Source organism: Homalodisca vitripennis, chromosome 5 (genome assembly GCF_021130785.1).
Source record: "Homalodisca vitripennis isolate AUS2020 chromosome 5, UT_GWSS_2.1, whole genome shotgun sequence".
NCBI lineage: Eukaryota > Metazoa > Arthropoda > Insecta > Hemiptera > Cicadellidae > Homalodisca > Homalodisca vitripennis.
The window spans coordinates 104,343,709-104,353,292 of NC_060211.1; the positions used below are offsets into that span (position 1 = coordinate 104,343,709).

Below are 9,584 nucleotides of genomic sequence, written 5' to 3' on the forward strand. Positions count from 1 at the left end.
TTTCAAATGTGCCATTAGGCCCCAAAATTATGAAAGAGAAATCAATATTATAAAACAAATTGTCTCATTCAATGGTTTTGAAACAAATTAAGTAATTAAAAAAAATAAACATGGTAAATAACGAATGCTCATGATTGAGGAGAACGAAAATAAATTGTGTATTTGTAGAAAATACAGCCAGACAAGACAATCTCTCATCAAAAGACTGTATAACTCAAGAATAAAATTAAACCATCAAATAGATCTTATAATATTTTAATCAAAAAGGAAAATGTAAAATAGAATGAAATTGATAGAATTGGTGTATACAAGTTAAACTCTGGGGAATGTATCAGCATTTACATCAGGCAAACTAGATCGGGCATTTAAAACTAGATTCAAGGAACACTGCCCAAACCCACAAGCAAATAAACAAAAATCACTGTTTGCCCAAATAAACTTAAAAGCGTTTTTGCCATCAATCGTAATTGTATACGATTCAATATCTTTCCTATTTTTCCTCCAATCCTTAATTGTGGAAATGCCTACATTGAGTTTCTTTGCAATTTTTGTTGCGATTCTCCTTTGTCCAGTCTTTGTAGCACTGCTACTATTTCATTTAGCAAAACAGTTACGTTTTCCTCCTTACACATTGAAAAATAAACAACTCTAGACTGTGTGTTAAAACCAACAAAATATAAAACTACACAGTACAGTAAAAAAACACACACATCAACAGAAACAAAACGAGAGATGACACGGCTCTGAAGAGGGCAAGCAATAATAACCGTAAACCATGGCTAGTGACAGGCAGTGAATCATCGACAAGTCGGTACAAGCTCGCATGATCGAACATGGTTGGATTAACCTGAGCGACAGACCAACCGAGGGGCAGATTAGAGGGGTTCTACTTTAGGCACATGGACAACCATAAACATACAATGGATATCAAATAAAATAATCATATACAAAATCACAATATTTCCTTACTTTGTTTAATTAAGGTACCTCCAATTTTCCTATTACTGCTATTAGCCATACTCTCTTAGGCTCAGGCACTTCTGTTTCCTTTTGTAACGGGCACAGCGTGACTTTAGTCTTGACACCATGTTAACTAAAGGAAGGGTTGCACCGGTCTTGAGAGAGTCAACTTGAGTATTGTAGGCCTATTATATCATAGCCGATTGCAGTATAATAAGTGACCACCACAACAGTCGAATCAAATATCTATTATAATTATCTAATTATATTGAATTTAAGATCATTTTACCTCTATTTCATATTCATAATTAATAATTACCAGTTGTTTTTATTTTGGGTAGAGTATAATAAGCTTTTTATATCAATTAGTATGTATTCATCATTACTTAATATTCATATATTGAATACGAGCCTGTCAACATATCTACGAGGGGGTACCCAAAAAAAACCGGAATTGTATTGCTGGCAGCCGGCAGCGTGTAGTACACATTCCTGCCGCTAGGCGTGTGTCGCGCAACCCATTGCGAGCTCAGTGACCCCAGTTCCGTTGTCCTAGTGCATTCTGTTCGTTCGTAGTGACTGTTTTTGCTAACCCTGTTTTGTTCTTGTTTCGTTTTTTGTCATGGCAAGTTTAAGTGAACAACGTGCAGCTGTGAAATTTTGTTTTTTACTTGGTAAAAATGCTGCAGAAACTATTTTAATGTTGAATACAGCTTACAAAGATGATACTATGGGGAAAACTCAGGTCTACGAGTGGTTCGCTCGATTTAAAAATGGCGACATGTCGATTGAAGACAAACCTCGTTCTGGACGTCCATCAACCTCTCGAACGGACGAAAATGTTGAGAAAATTCATGAACTTGTGCTCACCGACCGTCGACAGACAATTGAGGAACTATCAGAGAGTAGTGGGTTAACTTGGAGCTCGGTTCAGCGAATTTTAACAGGAGATTTAGGAAAAGGGTTGCTGCCAAATTTGTTCCTCGACTTCTGACTGACCATCAAAAGGCACATCGAGTTGAAACTTGCCGCCTTCTGAAAGAACATCTCGAAAATGATCCCGATTTTCTGGAAAAGGTAATTACTGGTGATGAGTCATGGTGCTATGGTTATGACCCAGAAACGAAGCAACAGTCAAGCCAATGGAAGTTGCCATCTTCACCTCGTCCAAAAAAATGTCGGCAAGTCAAATCAAACATCAAAACCATGTTGATTTGCTTTTTTGATGCTAAAGGCATTGTTCATTCTGAGTTTGTTCCTCCAGGTCAGACTGTCAACCAAACATTTTATTTGGAGATTTTAAGAAGATTGCGCAACAGTGTTCGCCAGAAAAGACCCGATTTGTGGCAGACTGGAAACTGGTTCTTCCACCAAGACAACGCACCGGCACACACAGCCATCTCAGTTAGGCAGTTTTTAGCCAAAAACGGCATGGTTCCGCTGCCCCACGCACCTTACTCGCCTGACCTCGCTCCATGCGACTTTTTTTTATTTCCACACATGAAAAGAGGCTTGAAAGGTCAACGATTTGACAGCGTTGAAGAGGCTAAGAAAAAAACCAAGCTCGAGCTTGCAGCCATTTCTAAAGATGACTACAAAAAATGTTTTGATCAATGGAAATACCGTTGGGACAAGTGTATTAGTTGTAATGGAGATTATTTTGAAGGAGATAAGGTCGTATTGTAAAAAATTTTATAATATATGATTTTTATCAAATAATTTCGGTTTTTTTTTTTTTTGGGTACCCCCTTGTATAGTCATAATAACAATCATATTTGAAATAAAATAATTAATATAATACATATAATAACAATCTCATAAATAATAAAGGAGCTATAACAATCAAACAAACAATTAGAACAGGAAATAGGAAAAACTCATAAACAAAATGATAACAAAAAAAACATTTATAACAAAAAACAAGAAACATGCGTAACTATGTTTTCTCCAGGGTAGCAATGATTAACCGCTTTCAAGAAGTTGTTGAAAGCATCCTCTCTAGAAATTTGTACCTTTCTTCTGTACAAATACTCACAGAGATAATCTGCAAGCAGGTTGGCTGATATGCCACTTTTTAAACTTCGTTTCAAGATCCTCCACAAGCTTTCAATTGTCTGTTATTGCTTATAAAAGACAATTCATTTATTATGTGAAAGTGTTTAAAGTTCAAACAAGTTAGTTATTGTTCAAAAATCAAATATCAGTTGGATATATATACTTGTTATAATTGAGTAATATCATTTGGCAATATCGATAAAAAAAGTAACAGTACGTTAAAAGCCGTTGTAGCCAATCAAATTGTCAACATTATTAACATATTCTGCTCACTCTCCTAAACAAATATAAAAATGGTCTTAGGGAGTGCAAGTCATAAAAAAGTATATTTTTTGGTAATTGAAAAGTAAATGTAAATTTGTTGTTATATCTGTCTACTGTATTTATCGATGGTTTTTAGAGTTATCTGCTCCCAATAGCTTAACTGAGTATTCTGTGGAACAAACACAATGTTTGTTTTTTACACTATTTATTGATTTATTGATAGTTTGATTCAATCTGTATGCATTATTTTCAAATTATCAGGCTGATATGAACTTTTATTCTTAGAAGGTCTAAATTAACAAAAATATATTTTATTTGGGTCAATTCTCCTGATTTCAACATTGTTATTTTACGTATCCAAAGATGGCGTAATGGGTGATGTCAGCGGAAACCAATATGATGGTAACAGACGATCATGACACCCGTAGAATAATCAAACATTACTCCCCGTGAGAAAGCAGTTCCACTTTAAACCAAGAACTGCCAAATAAATTACCTTTATTGGCAGGCCACTTTTCCAGGTTTTGCAAGGGTATTTTATAAAAAATATAAGAAATTCTATTTTATTATATATATTATATATTATAACATTTATTTTATTATACATTGTCATATATCTTTTTTTCATAAAATATGTATTTTTTAACTATGCATACTTTTATAAGTCACATCCTTGTTTTGTTTTTTATTCTTTTTTATATATATTTTTTGTTTTATGGGGGTGGGACAATACCTAAAGAAGTGGTATTTTTGTACTAAATCAGTTATGGTCTACTGGTTCACTCTCTAACAACTCTAATATTACTAGATTGATCTAGATAGTTCCTATCCATTTCAAATTCATATAATAATGGTAATTCAACATATAAAATAAATAAAACTTGCTCAAATACAAACTTGACATTACTCACCTAGGCCTACATAGATTACAAACTTGGGTTATTTGGAAACAAAACGCTAATTATTTGTTTCACTACATCACTCCCGAGAAAGAGAATTACTTTTTAAAACATTTTTATACCTTTTGACAAATAATAACTTCAAACAATAATTCATACTTGCAAAAAGAAAGAAACAAACACGTAAACAGCAAAGGAATGACAAGAATAAAAAGTAAATACAATATTCTTCTTTCCATTTTGTATCAAAGATTGAAAAGAACCGAACATCATACTAATCGATACATTTTATCCGCAATCGAATGCTACCATTACTTTCGTCAAAAAGAATTAATTACTTTATAAAGTGGCTTTTTTGTGGCAAAGTTTTTGACCAATGGTTGAAAGTGAAAAACTGTTGCTGCAGCGACCGTCACCAGTATATGGGTTAATGTTCCATAACTTTGTTATTTGTCATTTCCACCCACTGAAACCGTATATTGTTTTGGGGTAGAGTACGATAAGCGGACCCAGATTTTTATATCGAAGAATGTAATCATCGATACTTAATATTCACATCTCAAATCCTAGACTATCAATTGATATAAAAGTATCTATAGTCTTCATTAACAATCATATGTTTGGTAATTCTAAGCAATATATGGGTCAACCTCGATTTTTCTCATATTACAATATAATGTTCCAATAGTCAATTAGAAAAGGAAATGACTAGAATTTCTTGCCGGAAAGCAGTTATAGGGAGCAGGCAACCGCCAGACGGTCATATATTGCTTAGAATTAACTATTAGTGATCAGGGGCACTGACGTGATCTGGGCTTCAAATTTGGAACTAACTTACTCGAGTTAACTTTTTTTCTAAAAGAGCAAGCAGCGCAAAGCGCTGCGCAGTGGGCAGGCATCGTGCGTGATCTGGGTATATACTGAATTAATTTCAGTCCGCGCAGCGTTATCAGTCACTGGCGGCCGGTCCTAATCAGTTGCTATCGTGATGTGCAGCCGTTCGGATGTTAATCCTTTTTTGTGTAATTCGTGCGAGTTTACGTTAGCGTCATTTATAGTTTGTTCTGAGGATAGTGTACTTTAAGAAATTTTTTGTACGACCACGGTTTTACCACGTAATAAAACATGTCCGAGTTGCGGGGGTCAAATGACCTTAAATGAAACGGATCACATGTTTCGATGTTGGAACAGGATAGAAAAGACTGATCGTAACCGGAAGAAAGTGAAAGTCCAGTGCAAAAAGTATGTGTCTCAGTATAAATTAACTTTTTTCGAAAACCATAATCTCACAACGCAAACAGTGTGCCGATTTGTGGCTTATTGGGTGTTATTAAAACCACTAACACATGACCTGCTAAGACATGAACTCGACCTGTCTCATGTTGCTGTAGTAGATTGGAGTAGCTATCTCAGAGAAGTTTGTGTGATTATTCTAGTTGAAAAATCAGAACCTATTGGAGGGGTGGGCAAAACAGTAGAGATTGACGAGGCAAAAATCGGGACGTAAATATAATCGCGGCCGTATTATTGAAGGGAATTGGGTTTTCGCTGGTACTGAGCGTGAAACAAAACGTTTTTTCGTTCCTGTACCAACACGCGGCCAAGAAACGTTGTTACCTATAATACAAAAGTACGTGTTGCCGGGAACAACAGTAATCAATGATTGTTGGAAAAGCTATAATTGTTTACAATATAACAATTACCAACATCTTACTGTTAACCACAGTTACAATTTCATTGATCCCGATACCGGCGCACACACCCAAACCATTGAATGTTTATGGCCGGAAGTTAAGAGGCAATATCCCAAGGTACGGCAACAGAAAATATCATCTTGTTGGACATTTAGCTGAGTTTATGTTTAAAAGAAAATATTCAGATTATAAAACTAGAGTACACAACATCTTTCGGGCAATTTCACATGTCTACAACGGTGTCACAGCGTACCGTGACCGCTGTGAACAACAACCCATTGAGCCAGACTCCAACTCCGACAACTATTAAGGTTAGTTGTTGGTTTTTGGTTGGTTTTACTTTGCTTTCCGGCATGTAATTATGTGTTTAAAATTGTTTTACATACATTACCTACATTATATTGTAATATGTAATAACAATTTATCAGTAATTTTGAATAAAAAAAAGGATCACGCACGATGCCTGCCCGCTGTGCAGCGCTTCGCGCTGCTTGCTCTTTTAGAAAAAAAATTAACTCGAGTAGTTCCAAATCTTAAGCCCAGATCACGTCAGTGCCCCTGATCACTAATAGGTAATTCTAAGCAATATATGACCGTCTGGCGGTTGCCTGCTCCCTATAACTGCTTTCCAGCAAGAAATTCTAGTCATTTCCTTTTCTAATTGACTATTGGAACATTATATTGTAATATGAGAAAAATCGAGGTTGACCCATATATTGCTTAGAATTACCACATGTTTTAAATTAGAATATGAATTTAATATTTACAGTGATCAAAAAGTTATTATAACCAAAATTAGGAAAACTGAAGACGACCATATTTACTCCTCTCACAGTTACTGTTGGTTCTTTCTCACAAATTTCACTAATGGGTTTTTCGGTATGAGTCCAACATGTTGAAGCCAAGAAAAGCATGTCTTGTCATCTTTCAAAGCAATGTCGTGTAGTTTTCTAAAATTCACTGACATTTTTAATAATCAAATGTTACTTATGTAAAATTTAAATATTACCCTACGTGTATTATTTAAGTGTTTAAAGCTGTCGAAATAGGTTATTTAAATTAATAGTACGTACATATAAATTAATCAGTATCGATGGTTATGAAGTAATATCGTTTGCCAATTTCAATATAAAAAAACCGGGTCCACTTATCGTACCCTACCCTAGTTTTGTTCAGGAGCACCATACCAATAGGTTAGTATTTAAATATAGGAGAAACTTGTATTTTGCCGGTCCGGACGTTAACTTCACAATTATCTACTGTTTGAACCGTTTAGTATTAAAAATTACTTTCAGAGTAAACATGTTTGACAGCATTTAAATCATTAGTTGATTCAATTGTGGTTGTGGACGCATACTGCAGCCTTAGGGTAGGGTCCAATAAGCGGACCCGGTTTTTTATATCGAAGAATATAATCATCGATACCTAATATTCGCATATCGAATCATAGACTATCAATCGATATAAAAGTAATAACAATCATATGTTTAAATTAAAATGTGAATTTAATTATAACAAATAATAAATGAACATAACCAAAATCATGGAAACTCATAACTTTAACTAAATGAAACAGAACGAAAACGTTTTTACTAAAGTTGTGTCCACCATTAGCTACCTTCTTTTTTTGCATCTGAAGACGACCATGTTAGCTCCTCTGACAGTTACATTTGTTACCTTTCCACAAATATCACATAATGGATTCTTAGGTACTAACCCAACATCCTGGAGCCATAAAAAACATATTTTATCGTCTTTTAAAGCAATTTCGTGAAGCTTCCTAAGATTGACGGCCATTTTAATACACAATGTTACGTGAAATTTAAAATATTACCTTGTATTATTTGAAAGTGTTTACAGCTGTTCATATAGATTATTTAAGTTGTTAAAAATAATTCATCAGTATCGATTGATTATATCGATGGTTATGATTAAGTAATATCGTTTGCCAATTTCGATATAAAAAACCGGGTCCGCTTATTGGACCGTACCCCAGCCTTATTTTTAAAGATATAAAAACAGCCGAACTATACTGTCATTTGAAATACCTACAAGTCAATTTGGTTTCAGTAAGCTTAGTGGTATCAAGGATTCACTACTCATAAATATTGATGATTTGACATACTAATCACGAAAATTGATCTTTTTATTGTCAAAGTGGTCACTTTTTATACTGCAGCCCCATTGCCTAGTTACAAATTTTGAAATTGCCTATGGATGTGTTTTAAGGTTTATGAGTACTTGGCTTGGTAACTTGGAATAGTAGACAATTTCATATTAGTTGGGAATAGTAGACAATTTCATATTAGTTAGGAATAGTAGACAAATTCATATTAGTAAAGTAGAAGCCAATATGGTTTTTGTATGTTCTTACTGTGCCTAGTTAAAACATTCTTAATAGACATCACTTTAATATACACTCTTAACAGTCTACAACGGTTTACTGACAACAATTTAACTTACAGATTAAGTAATTATTAGCCTGTAACTAACCTTTAGGTTACTGCCGGATTCACTAATAAGTATACTAATCACTAATTTTTGCGATAGCTAACTACTCAGCAACATTGGCGTATTGCAATGCACTGCACGCTATACTTTTTTACGGTTTTGCCAGGAAACTGTTCAGTCAGGGTTTCCCTCCGGTTCTCCCTCGTAAATACCAATGATAAGAAAAAAAGACAATACAAAGACTAACAATTTGGCATATGTTTAAGTGAATCATAGAATGGAATTGTTTGTTTTATTTATTATTTTATTTACTTCTTGACTCTGAAAATACAGTTTGAAGCAATCACTTGAAATTACAGTTACATAACTCAAATAAAAAATTCGATACGAGAATGGAAAGTGAACGTGTATTCAAGCATATCTAATCGGATTACTTTCCCTTTACGGAAACAAACATATCGTCCTTTATAACAACCCAATATTAGAAGTTCGCTATCTAGGAGTTTATTTGAAACAGGGCTAACCGGGCCGTTGTTCATCCTTACAAATGAAAAATATGGACATTAAATGTTTATCAAGAATTAATTAAGCTGTCTCCGACGCAGGCTAAGAGAAAGATGGGACAAAGACCTCCTTGGATGAACTGTAAAACAAAAGATTTCTTTGGAGGGATCCGCTATTAACTAACTGAGATTAAACTTTTCGTGTTAAAGCTTACCTAACAATATTTTTACCATAACAGTTACACTGTGTAATAGTACTCATAGTAAACTAAAAACTCGGTTTGTATACTTTGAAAGCTTTCCCCCTGTACTTTCCAGAATCTTCCTATTTCGTTCTGTCATATATTTATGTACAACGATATCACATTTAAGCATTTTTAAGTACATTATGGCTGCGAAATAGATTTTAAGGTGAATGGATTGAGCATATTTCTATGTTCTGACGTAAAATCTGATGTGGTTAGAATCGACAGGTTTCCAATTGATAGCAGAAATACATTTTTAGTGAGGAGCTTCAATCCCTAATTCGAGCAAAATTAAAGTAGTTTGTTATAATTAAAGGTTTTAATATCAATGTATTAAATCATTCAGATCTCTAAACTCAGCAGCTTCCACACGTACTAAATTCATTTGGATAGTAGTGGTCTATAAACTAGTCCACTAAAGTGACCACTATATCGAACACAGCTATTGGTAATGTTATAACAAATACTTTAACTGTTCTAGTTAGTGTAAGACACCGCCATTCTTTACTGTTT

At 34.2% G+C, this 9,584-nt stretch overlaps 1 protein-coding gene across 3 annotated transcripts in view; it reads right to left on the reverse strand.

Annotated features, from left to right (window-relative positions):
* Positions 1-8,515, reverse strand: part of LOC124362626 (tudor domain-containing protein 7) — a 113,045-nt gene extending 104,530 nt beyond the window's left edge. For all 3 annotated transcript variants that reach the window (XM_046817289.1, XM_046817288.1, XM_046817287.1), the window contains exon 1: positions 8,366-8,515. The gene's annotated coding sequence lies outside the window, so the exon portion shown is untranslated. The remainder of the gene's footprint in view (positions 1-8,365) is intronic.
* Between the last annotated feature and the right edge of the window lie 1,069 nt (positions 8,516-9,584).